The 13,451-nt window shown below is 37.2% G+C and overlaps 1 protein-coding gene across 9 annotated transcripts in view; it reads left to right on the top strand.

Moving 5' to 3' along the window:
* Positions 1 to 13,451, top strand: part of patj (PATJ crumbs cell polarity complex component) — a 119,342-nt gene that overhangs the window by 54,262 nt on the left and 51,629 nt on the right. The window lies entirely within an intron of this gene.

The raw sequence follows: 13,451 nt of genomic DNA, 5'->3' as shown, positions 1-13,451 counted from the left end.
TATACAACAGAGCACTTCACTGAATAATCTATCCCACAATGCAATGTATTATAGACGACAAGGAGAAATTTATTTCCATTATGATAACTGGGCTGGACCTGCTGAATTAAATATACAGCATGGTCAGGTCATGTGGCTACTATATTCTGTGTGAACCATTCATCATTGTGCATATTGCTCAATATGCAGTAAGCACTACACTATTATTCTATTCCGAACATTGCCAGTGTCTTAGGAAGTGACATGCAGAAACATTATCTTTAAAAAAGAACTGTAGCCACCATGAGGCGTTGTCATCACAGCATTGCAGTAGCAGATCTCATTCCCTGAGACTGAGCTGGCAGACTTTCTCAGCGTCACACCGCAGCTCTAATCTCTTTCCAGTTTGATGGTCCTCAATATGCCGTTCGGGCAGTGCGGCGTCTCCAAATCTCTTTTTCATCATTGTCCGCCACCGGTCCTTTGACTGGCTCTGTTCCCGGATCCCATCCGGCGAGCCATTCTTGTAAAATCTTGTAGTGTGAAATTGAGTCTGTGTTGAGGTGTGCTGTGTTTAGGAGATGCCGAGTAGGATAGGTCCAGTTGAAAGTGGTGTAGTGGTTGGAAGATTGGAAACTGAAACGAGGTGGGTTTGAACCTTACAAGGGGAAATACTGTAGATGACCTTCAGTATTGTCCATGACTTAGACACGTTAACTTAGGTTAGGGTTGCCGACCTTCACGTGTAGAGGATTCATTCCATATGAAAATAGAATTGCTAGTTAAATCCATACAGGATGTAGTTTGCCAAGTATTTTTGCATCTTGCTATAAATACTGAATCGTTCTTCGCTGTTTGGATGCGTTTCATTTGAGTTTCACATTGTGTTGTGAAAGTGTCAATGTTAAAAATCAGCATGAAAAACAAGTGTGATTTGTGTATTAGGAAATTAAAATTAAAACATTTTTTTGTAGCAGTGTAGCATTTAGCTTCTCCATTTGTGCAACATTGTATCTTTAGTGCATGGAAATTGTTCGTAATGTGATTTTTAAATTTAAGTCAACATCTTGAGGATATGAAATATGAACTTGGAACTTAACCTCTTGAATTAGACACTTGTTTTTGTTATTGTGTGCAGCGTCAGCGAGGCTAAATGAAAAGTTTGGCAAAATCTACTTCTCAAGCTGTTACTTGCTAGTTTCAGCTCATCATTTCCCACATTCTCCACGATTCAGACAACAATGTGATGGCTAATGCATACAAAGCTGCAGGCATACAATGTGACTGTGTAGCATTTAGCTCCTTTTAGCATTTAGCTTCTCTGTTCTTCAGTTAAATTGTTCTTATAGTGATTTTAAAGTAAAAGTCAACATCCTGAGGCTCTAAAATATTGGATCTTGAATTAGACACTTTGTTTTTGTTGTTCTGTCCAACTTTTGTGTAGGCTATAACTAGCAACCATTTAGCCAAAAAGGTTGATGTAAAGTACTCCTCCTTAAGCAGCTATTTGCTAATTTCAGCTCATCATTTCCCACGATCTCCACAGTTCGGACGACAAAGTGATGGAACATGCATAAAAGCTGCAGGCAACCACTGTGACTACTAGCATTTAGCTTCTGATAGCTTCTGTTAGCGTTTAGCTTCTGCATTTTATGCAGAATACTGTATCTTTAATTCAGTTGTTCTTACAATGTGATTTTTAATTGATAAAAGTCTTTAAAATATGAGCTCTTGAAGTAGACGCTTATGTTTTTGTTGTTGTTGTCTCAACTTCTTGTACGTAACGCTATCATTTAGCTAACACGGCAAAATTTTGACAAAGTACTACTTCTTAAGCTGCTACTTGCTCATTATTATTCCCCGATTCAGACAATATTGTAGATGATAAACACCTCTCATGGCTCTAGTCACTTTGGATCAGCTCAGTAACTTCTTTCTATCTGTGGCATGAACCATTCTGCCTGTGAAGCTTGTCTTCTGGTGTGGTGGTTTTGATGTGCGCATATGTTTGTCTACCTTCCCATCTGTCAGTGATAAATTACTTTAGGTTACCTCATCTAAAGCACTTGCTTCTGTAAATCCAATCAAAGAATTTTTGATGGAAGTCAATACTTGAGCTTTGCTGAAGCCCTCAACATGCTGAACTGCTTAAGTTAGAGGGGTTTTTCTTTTTCCACTCCAGCGCGTTGAGGACAACCTAGTCAGCAGTTTCGCGTAATCCCTCGACATTAGAAAACGTCTGCTCCCGGATTAAGATAAGCGTAATATCGTGTCGGATTTATTGAATGTTGAATAAACACAATCTAAAAACTTTGCCTAAAACTTGTCGCAATAGGATTACAGGGCGTTTGCCTTGCAATGTAGGACGTGCGATAAGACGACCTTTTATGTCAGGATTTGCTGATGCGCATTCATTTTGTATTTTAAATTGCACACTATTACCAAACAGTTATTGCTTAACTCATATTTGCTCTCCTAAGAATCTCTGTATGCAATTACGATATTCTGGCATATTGTATTCTGGACGTAGCGCCACGTCTGCATCAGATTTATACACGTTCAAGAATGAATGAATGCCGCCATCTGTTCGAATCTGTGGCGAAGGCAGGGGAGAAAGCTGTCCATTGTTTGAGATTGAAACAGGGACCTTGAAGCAGCTATTTATCTCAGTTCAGAGCATCAGTCAGCCTGATGAATTATAAGAGACTCGCAAGATGGTCAATGGAAACACCACAATGAAGCCAAAAGGCCCATTTTCTGTTCAGATCCATCTTCGGTAACATCAGTTTTAACAGTTGCCCTGAAGAAATGGTTTTGTTTTGTGGTCTGGGATCCTCTTGTCTACATCCATCATCTGGACTTGATGCATCACACTTGGTGAAATCACATCCATGGGCCATCTAATACATATTGCACTTTTCGAGGCATTTAGTAGTTGTAGGTCATTGGAAAAAGTTGATGTTCGTTATTTTAGATGGTATTTTATATCACAAAAAGATACTTCCTATCCAGAATGAGCTCCAGTGTGGACCAGACTGTGTGCTGATTGTCAAAATCTGGCACGCTGAGACCACGTCCACATCGTTTACTGGGCTGAAAAACAGGAGGTGTCTGCAGGGCGTCTTTCTAACTTGGCAGACGGTATCTCATGAGGTATCTTGGGAGATAATATCTCCTTTAAAAGTGACTGGGTGAAAGATATACCATCAGTGCTCAAAGGAAAATACAGCAGACTCTCCATTTAATGCCAGTGAATCCTTTTTTCCTCTCTAACCCTTGTTGTTTAGCAGTTGTTTTTGTTTTTGCTTTTGTTAAAAGATAGTATTATTGAAATAGTTTATCGTGAATCTTTTTTTCACTTCTCATCTTTGATATTGTTCATCCGGGTTATATGTTTCATCAACAATAATGAAGACAAATCTTGTTGCGTTATTTTTGTCTTGTCTTTACTATCATTCATTTAAAAAACCCTCTCAGAAATCCTCTCTGCCATGACACCTTATGTTAACAAAAAAAATTCAATTATTAAATTAGTATTTGTGCATATTTAATGCACAATTTTATTTATATATGTGTATATATATATATAATTCTATCTATCAATCTGTCTGTCTGTAACTCTGTCTGTCTGTCTTCTATTATCTATCATCTGTCTGTCTCTTTCCATCTAGTTTAGTGTATATAATTTAAAGTATATTTCTGTCAAAAAACTGCCAAAATGAAAAAAGTCTGTCACCTGCATACAAAACATCAGGTATTACAACAGTTTAAGCCCGCTCTTTATGAGAAGATAATGAGGGCGAGCAAGACCAAAAGCCCTCACCCTGTTGATTTTATCGCCAACTTTCCTCATGTTCTTCTCAGTCTCTGATCAGTCCGGTTTTTCTCCTGTGGTGTGCTTGTGTGCATGTATGAGTGGCCACTGCAGTCACTTCCTCTCCCTGCCTACTGTAATTACTGCTGCATGATTAATAACTCCAGTGATTCCAGGAGTTTGGCAGGCTGTCCGTTCCTCCTGCGAGGATGTTATCACGCACGCGCACTCGTCTGTATGTGTGAGGCCTGTGTCGAGCGTGTCCAGGGACGGCACGTCAGTGGTTTAGAGCACTGGATTCAAATGAACTGCTGCCAAAAAGCAGCTAACTATACAAGCATCACTGTCAGAGCTGGCGTCCTCCCTCTGCACCTCTATAGCTGAATCATTTCCTCTTCACAGGGACCTCTCCTGTACTCTTACCTTACTTTGGCAGAAATTTGACCATGATGACATCACTTCTTGAGTTTTTTTTCCCTCTTAAACCATGATATTTCCCTGGCACGTGTCAAAAATATGTAATAGCAGTGCTATATTTTGATTCTATTTTCTGTTCTTTTGATGATTAGCTGTCTATAATGGAATGTGTCTGTGAAAGAAGGGTTTCAAGATCGCCTCATCAGATTTCATGGAATTGCTCAAACTGGCCCTGAATATTTCATTGGCTGCTCCAGTTTTCACGTCCAGTAGAAATCAGTCAACCTCTCTGAAGTCTGCATAGCGCTTTGCCAAATCTATAAATCCTCCATGAGAAAAGTTGGAATCGTGCTCCCAACGAGTTTTTTCTTTTCTCAAAGCTGAACTGAAAAATTTCACTGCGGCAAAAATGCTTTGTCAGTACACAGATGTTAGAAGCTCAAACCGCACAAATAAATCAACTCTTAGATCTGCTTTACTGCTTTATGTTGACCACTGATAGATTTGTTTTAGCCAGGCCAGTAATTCGATATAATCTGCACCAACCTATTAATTTGTTGAATTAATATATTTATTAATTATAATTATGTTAGTTTTATTCAGCATTTAAGAATTTTCAAATGCGGATTTTGTTTTTCTTTGAATACAATTAAATACACTTTTTAGATTTTCATTCATATTACTATTAGTATTAAAATGTACATTTCAAGTTATTTATATTGTATCAATTAGCATTTTAAAAATAAGTTTATAATTTAATTTATAATAATATTTTCATTCAGCATCACAGCTAAGCTATATATGTGTATGTGTGTATATATATGTGTGTATATATAGATATAGATAAAGATATATATATAGATATAGATGTGTATATGAAGAGTTCAGATGCAAAAGCCTCTAAGTGCCATCTGAAATTTTCTTCTAGAATGATCTTTTTTATAAAGCTTGTTTGATTCAACAAGGTGCTGAAAGCATTCTTTAGAAATGTTGGCCCATATTGATAGGATAGCATCTTGCAGTTGATGGAGATTTGTGGGATGCACATCCAGGGCACGAAGCTCCCGTTCCACCACATCCCAAAGATGCTCTATTGGGTTGAGATCTGGTGACTGTGGGGGCCATTTTAGTACAGTGAACTCATTGTCATGTTCAAGAAACCAATTTGAAATGATTCTAGCTTTGTGACATGGTGCATTATCCTGCTGGAAGTAGCCATCAGAGGATGGGTACATGGTGGTCATAAAGGGATGGACATGGTCAGAAACAATGCTCAGGTAGGCCGTGGCATTTAAACGATGCCCAATTGGCACTAAGGGGCCTAAAGTGTGCCAAGAAAACATCCCCCACACCATTACACCACCACCACCAGCCTGCACAGTGGTAACAAGGCATGATGGATCCATGTTCTCATTCTGTTTACGCCAAATTCTGACTCTGCCATCTGAATGTCTCAACAGAAATCGAGACTCATCAGACCAGGCAACTTTTTTCCAGTCTTCAACTGTCCAATTTTGGTGAGCTCGTGCAAATTGTAGCCTCTTTTTCCTATTTGTAGTGGAGATGAGTGGTACCCGGTGGGGTCTTCTGCTGTTGTAGCCCATCCGCCTCAAGGTTGTGCATGTTGTGGCTTCACAAATGCTTTGCTGCATACCTCGGTTGTAACGAGTGGTTATTTCAGTCAAAGTTGCTCTTCTATCAGCTTGAATCAGTCGGCCCATTCTCCTCTGACCTCTAGCATCAACGAGGCATTTTCGCCCACAGGACTGCCGCATACTGGATGTTTTTCCCTTTTCACACCATTCTTTGTAAACCCTAGAAATGGTTGTGCGTGAAAATCCCAGTAACTGAGCAGATTGTGAAATACTCAGACCGGCCCGTCTGGCACCAACAACCATGCCACGCTCAAAATTGCTTAAATCACCTTTCTTTCCCAATCTGACATTCAGTTTGGAGTTCAGGAGATTGTCTTGACCAGGACCACACCCCTAAATGCATTGAAGCAACTGCCATGTGATTGGTTGATTAGATAATTGCATTAATGAGAAATTGAACCGGTGTTCCTAATAATCCTTTAGGTGAGTGTATATATACACATATACACACACAGTATATTTTGGAATAATTTATCATTTATTTTTATTTATTTGTAATAGTAATACTTTTATTATTGTTGTTGTTATTATTTTAAAATGCCGATTTCTCTTTTACCAGCACCGTTAAAAACACTTTTTAGATGCATTTCATTAATATTCTGCTTTTCATACTACTAATATATTTTCAGGTCGTTTCTTCTTGTGTCTGAGCGGTGAATGAAAGACTTTTATTAGAGTCAAATGCTTCACTTAGTATTCCTGGGTTTTTTTGTGGGGTTTTTTTGTGAAGGAATGTGACTCATCGCTCTGGTAAATTGGTGAGCCGCCTCAATCTTCTTCAGACCGGCCTTAATTAAGAGCCATAATGAAGCAGAGCTAATGAGAAGTATTCTCTGCAGTGTTGCTGTCAGTGTTATCTCTTCATATATGGAATTAAACAAGAACGAGCGCTGAGTAATCAAGGAAACCTAACATTTACGGGTGAAGTGTTCAGTTTTGTCTTCTTCTACTTAAATATCAATGGCTGTTTTTTAATCTCTCTTTCTCCCTCTCTTCGTCGTCTCATTCTTCTCGCCTTCCCTGGTTTTCTTGGTTCCAGACTGTGAGTGGCCCTTCTTCAGTGGGTGTTTAGTGGTGGAGGGTTCGGTTAAAATGCACCGAACATCATTATTCATCAGACAGTCGCTGAATGCTTTTGACAGCGTATGTACATATATTAAAGGCAGAATGCCTTACCTCAGCAGTCGCTTTCTGCAAAGGTGGTATTTTATGTCTCTAAAGCAGTTTGATGAGCAGGACAGCATTAGAGTATCTAGTAGTCTCTAGGTGGGGGAATCGGCAGCTGTTTCATGATATAATCGCAATGCATCACAATATCATAATTGGCTCGCAACTGATACCAAATGCAGGTGAGAGATCCGTGGGATCAGTTAATATCTATTATAATTATCTATAACATCTATGCAGTTGTCCTGAATATAGAAACATTGAGAGTATATTCACAGCCACTGTTTTCAATAAGGTGTCCATGAAAGTACTGCAGAGAATGCTGCGGAGGATTTTGTTACCTTTTTTTTTATGACATTTCTGACTTGAATGATCTGATAAGTTTAAAATTAAATGCTGGATTACGTTATTTCATTTACGTTTTATATTAAATATTTTACAACAAATAATTGTTTTATGAAATTTAATTTATATTAAAATTTCTTAAATTGTATATTAAACAAAATAATTGAATATATAATGTATTAGGAGCATTGTTGTATTACATTTTAAATAAAATGTTATTACTTTGTAAATTAAATATTAAATTATATTAGATTTTTATAAAATTAGGGTTTAAAAAATATATATTAAATTGCATCTTATATTACAATTTATTATTTTTTATGAAATATAAAAAGTTATATTGCATTGTTTTATCACTTTTTCTATTAAATATTAAATACAATTCTTTTATTAATTTTCATTTTGTATTTTATTTTATTGTATATTAAATTAAAATAATAAAAAATAATTGTAATTAAATATATGATGAATTATAACATTTTATTTTATTTAAATACCCTTATATTACATTATAAGTTAAATGTTTAATTTACATAAATTACATTATTTTTATTACATTCCATATTAAATATTATAAATCCGATTATTTATTAAATAAATCTATATAATATAAATCAAATATTTGTGTTAAATACATAATGTATTATAGAAACACATTTGAAAGAAATATTGCAAAAAAATAATTACGATAAATATTTATATTTAAGTATATCATAAATTATTTTATTGGCGCTTTATGGTCGACCTTAAGTGCTATAGTTTAGGCAATTTTTTATTGTTGTTTGTTTTTTTAACGTAAAAATATAAAACGTTTTCTGAGGGTTATGTTTAGAGGTAGGGTTAGAGCAGGGTTCCTCAAACTCGGTCCTGGAGGGCCGCTGTCCTGCACAGTTTAGCTCCGACACTGATCAAACACACCTAGTTGTGAGTTTCTAGTGATCCTGAAGACATTGATTAGCTTGCTCAGGTGTGTTTGATCAGTGTTGGAGCTAAACTCTGCAGGACAGTCTCCAGGACCGAGATTGAGGAACCCTGGGTTAGAGGATAGCATATACAGTTTGTACAGTAAAAAAAATCATTATGTCTATGGAAAGTCATAGAACAAATGTGTACACACATGTATATATTTGCATTATTTCTGCACTCTGCCACCTGGCTCACTAGATACTCACATTGGCCAATGAAGAACCCATATCGGTCCACTACTAATGTGTCGAAAATACACCATACATGCAGCTAGCCATAAGCCCTGACAGAACGCATTAGACATATAGTGAAAATAATATGTGTGTTTTTGTTTTGCAGGCTAGAGAAGCTGACTGTTGTATGGCCAGGGATTCTCCAATAGTAATCTGTATTCTCATCACGAGAGCTGAGGGATTAAAAAAAAGGGTCAAGGACTCCTCTTTTCTGTCGTTTCCTCGTTGCTTCTGTTCTTTGGGAGCTGGTGAGAGTTGATATGTCTTTAATGGGCCGAGAGTGTGGTCGCAAGGTGGTTGTATGCTTTCTTGCTTGGTGATCAAGGTTGGTTGCATCACGTTTATAGTGCGTGATGAGCGGTTCTTGGTGTGGCTTCTTTGGTTTTCGGTTGTGTCTTGCTGTCTTCTCGTTTGGCTCAGGTTGGTCTCTTCATGTTCAGAGCTTTGCGGTTTCTCTTGATTGATTGATCTTCATCCGTACACTTGTTCATACCCTGCTGAAAAGATCAGCTTGGATCAGCTGGTCACTTAAGCTAGTTAAGAAGCTCAGAAGGGACATCAAAACACCAGTGCTGGTCATTTCAACAGGGACTTTTATCTGGAATTATCCTTTATATAAAACAGCAAAAATAATCAGTATTTTTTATTTACTTATCCAATGTTTCCATCAAATTACCTCAATGGAATTGGACAAACTTCCTTTGTTTTCTCTTTTCTCAGTTTAACTTTGTTTTGAAGTAAAAAAAAAAAAAGTATTTATTCATTTTTGTATCATTTGTGGAAATCAGCAGAAATACTGGTATAGATTTAGGAATTTCTTCAATTTAAAGAAGTTATAACTCTATGGAATTGGGCAACATTTCTATTTATTCCTGTTTTTAAGAATGCAATTTATTGAATAAAATTAAGTACATTTAATAATATTTTCCATTGTAATGTTTTAAAGTACAATCATTTATTTTCAAATATTAAAGAATTATTTTTTTTCATATGTTCATTGCATGTTTGCAAAGCGCTGATTGTAATAAACCATTTTACCTCACATCAGCTTGTGTTTAAAAGTTCTTCATGAGTAAGCGATGTGGTCTCTTTCCCTTTCAAAGTCTACCTTTTTGTGTTCCAGACACGTTGGTTCTCATGCGGGAGAGGCTGGTTTGAATCCAGCCTGCGTCCCGTCCCGTCCCATCCCAGTCTCTTTCAATAACAAGTGTTCGTCGTTTCACTTTCCAAACACCTGCTTGAGAATGCCAACCACACCGCTAAATCTTTCCCTTCAAGGTGACATATGAGTGACAGGCCTTTTCCCAATGCGATTTTTGGTTTAGCAGGACGCCGTGTCACAGGAGCGAGATAGGGGAAGTAAGAAAGAGGACTGGCAGGAACCTCTAAAGAGTTCCATATGAGAGGCGGCGCTCAGTGTGCTCGAGTTTACACAGGGGACTCTCACACACACAAAGGCCCTGTCAATCATATCCCATCCATCATTTATACAAAACATCTCTGCTTAGAAATACAAAAGATATGGTTTCATTTTCAGAAGCCATCCACCGTCAGGCGGTCAAAACATTCAGTTTCTTTAATACAATTTAAGGTTTTTAATAATTATATTATTAATTTAATATAACTTGAACAAGTTAAATTCAATCTACCGCACTTGTGATCATTTTGATTACCACAGAAATTAGGTTTGATTTGTTCTTTAGTTTAAAAAGGAAAAACGGTTACAAAGATCACTAGGTTCACTAGACCTAGAACGCAATCTTTACATTGCAATTTTTTTTTTAAATATACGTTTTCATATTTACATTTATTTATGATTCATTATATAATTATATTTCAATAATGTAAATGCTTTAGCAAGAAATATTTTTATATTTAAACTAAATAAATGACATTTATTTGAAGTTTTTTTTACTGTAATTGTGATTATATTTATTTATTGATTGACTGATTGATTACCATAGAAAATAATTTATTTTTAAGTAAGAACCAAAAAAGTAACAATAATTGCGATTTCAGGATGGCACTAAAAGTTGTAACTTTTTGTAACTTTTAGTTGTAACCAGCTAAAACAGTAGCAGAAATTATGATTTAGACAACTTTTCATCTCAAATAATGTTTTATTGATGTATTCATTCATAATTAAATCTTAGTATTAATTAATTAATTAATTAATGTAAGTGCATCAACAAACCTTTTTTTAAATTTAAACTGAATAAAAAAAGATGGTTCGTGTTTTTAATTAACACAGAAAATAATTTCAACTTCACTTTGATTTAAAAATAAAATAAAAACGGCTTCGCAGTTTTAGGATGGCACTAAAACTAAACAGTTGCAAAAATTATGAATTAAACTGATTCTCTTCTCAATGTTTAATTGGTTTATTAATTTCATAGTTGTATTTATTTAGTATACAATTGTAATTAATGTAAGTGCTTTACAAATGTGCATTACTGTAATCTTTTCTTCTTTTTTTTGGTTCAAAATAATTTTCTGTGGTGATTCTGTTGTTTGAGCTTTAACTTTGTATTGAACCCATAACATTCCTTTGAACTGATTCGGTTGCCCTTTAGCTATTCTGTGAAGAGTCCACTGATACTGCGAGCCAATGATTCTGCTGGAAGCGAAACGAGATTATTATGACCGCTCAACCTTTGTCTTGTAGATCGAGTGCCTCCTTAGAAGCAGTGGCACATAAAGAGATGTGTCAAGAACGCCTTTTGTGATGCAGTGCCGTTCCTGCTGCTCTCTGGGCAGAAGAAAACGCTCCTCGATCCATCAGCGCTGGCTCAGAGCCGGCCCTCGTTTATCTGGAGCGGGACATACTGATCTGGGACCAGAGATAGGGTCGTAATTACCACTGTCTTCTCCCTAATGCCAGAGTTATGAGCCTGCTCCAGTCAGCCATTAATATCGCAGACACACACTCACTTATGCGCACCCTTCAGTGTGCCGCCCAAAGCCACGCCGCTGCCAGCAGTGTGAATACTAACCCTGAAAGCTCTGGCTGAGTCCCAGTTACTTGATTCTTTGTCGAAACCATGCTGATACTGCAGATACGTTGAGCTGTGGTGCTATTTTTGGAATCCAGGGTTCGAGTCCGGCTCTCTGTTGGTATGATTTCCTGTCCCTAGTGTTTAACTGTTTGTTCAATTATAAAAGAATACTAGCAATACTAGGGGTTCTTATCTTTTATCCTCTTGGTTTGTTGTTTCTCCGCTGTTTCTGTGGCCAGCGCTGTCTGTGTAGTTTGGTATTTAGGACAGTTTCCTCCAAGCGAGTGGGTCAAGGTCAGTTATTCCAGTGTTTTGGAGTGAAACCCCAGCGCTGTTTATAGGAGCAGTCTCTGGCGCTGTCCCAGTTTCCTCGTCTCGCTCCCAACACACACTTACCTTTGCAAAGATTTGGGTCTTTCTCTCTAGCTGTCAACAAAGACACTCTGCTTAGCCTTATCTGCATTGGTAAGATTTGTTCATTGTTCTCCAATTTTTTTATTATTATAATTGTTTGTTAAATATGTAGTCACTTACAATCAGAAATATATATATATTACAACTTTTTTGAGTGTTTGGATTGGTTTGGTTTAGTTTTGTTTTGTTTCGATAAGCCACAATGACATGATGTAGCAACTACCACTGGGAGATTTTATTTTATTTCCACAACCACACAATTTTATGGGATGAAATGTGACACTTCAGTGTGTATGAGGACAGTATGCAATCAGTTCTCTCTTTTTATCTCTAATGGTTGTGTTTGGGTGCCTGATGTGCACACACATTTACGACTCCCGCTGTGTTCTGTTTGCCCGCATTTAAAATAATAGTGTATACAACATAAAACAGCTCCTGGTGATTTGATTGTCCTTGTGTAAAGAACACCCCACCCCACCCCCCCAAGCGGCCTAGTTTAAAGAACAAAGCTTCTGTATTCTTTAAAACCCTAATTAAAGGCCAGAACTGCACTTTTCTCCCTTACGGCGCTATGAAATTCCCCATCTGCATGAAAACAAAGTAACCAAAGGCTGGAGGAAAACTTTCTCTCAAGCATTGTTCTATTTCTCGATTTGTCTTCCAGCTTCCCCACAGATAGTGAAATGTAGGCGGCATCAAATGCAGCCTTGAGTAATCAAAGGCGTATTCAGAAGGTCATGATGGTTTTTTTAAAGGGATAGTTTATCCAAAAATGTATAATCTGTCCACCCTCTTTTTTTTTTTATAACAGTGAAAGTCAATGGTACCCAAAGTTGTTTTGGACCCCATTGACTTCTATTGAATGGATGAAAACCGTCCTTATCTTATTTTGTGTTCGGCAAAGAAAAGGAAAGTCATACAGATTTGGAACAACATGAGGGTGATTAAATGATAACAGAATTTTCATCTTTGAGACAATTTTTCGTGTTTTCACTCTGATCTTGTCTGCCATGTGTTCAGAAGGAGCTTCACGCAGAGTTGAGTGAGCTGCCTCTGTCTCGGTGGTAATGAATCAACCACACTCATTCAGTTAAACACCCACTCTCTTTCTCAGTTTCAACTCCCTATCTTCTACCGCTTAAGCCTGATCTGTCCGTTTAATTCACTTGTTTACCCCTCCCATCCCGCTCTGCTGTCGGTGTCTGCGTCATGATAAACGGAGCCTTGATCTCTTTCCACGGTCACCGTTTGGCGTCAGCAGGGATGTCTTGATGCTTGAGTCTCTGACTAATGTGATTTTTCAATCCTGCAAATGGTATCGAAGGCATCGTAATGGTCCCAACGAGGTTTAACAATTACCTTTACGTTGCTATCCATCAATGAAAAACAAACCTGTGGCGTGTAAGTAATTTGTAATGGTGACCAATATGCCAATACATGTTGTTGCAGCTGCAGGTCTCTGAAG

This window comes from Leuciscus leuciscus (assembly GCF_965113295.1).
Source record: "Leuciscus leuciscus genome assembly, chromosome: 15".
In the NCBI taxonomy this organism is placed as follows: Eukaryota; Metazoa; Chordata; class Actinopteri; order Cypriniformes; family Leuciscidae; genus Leuciscus; species Leuciscus leuciscus.
Note: the sequence above shows the minus strand (reverse complement) of the source record. Positions and strands in the feature narration are given on the sequence as shown.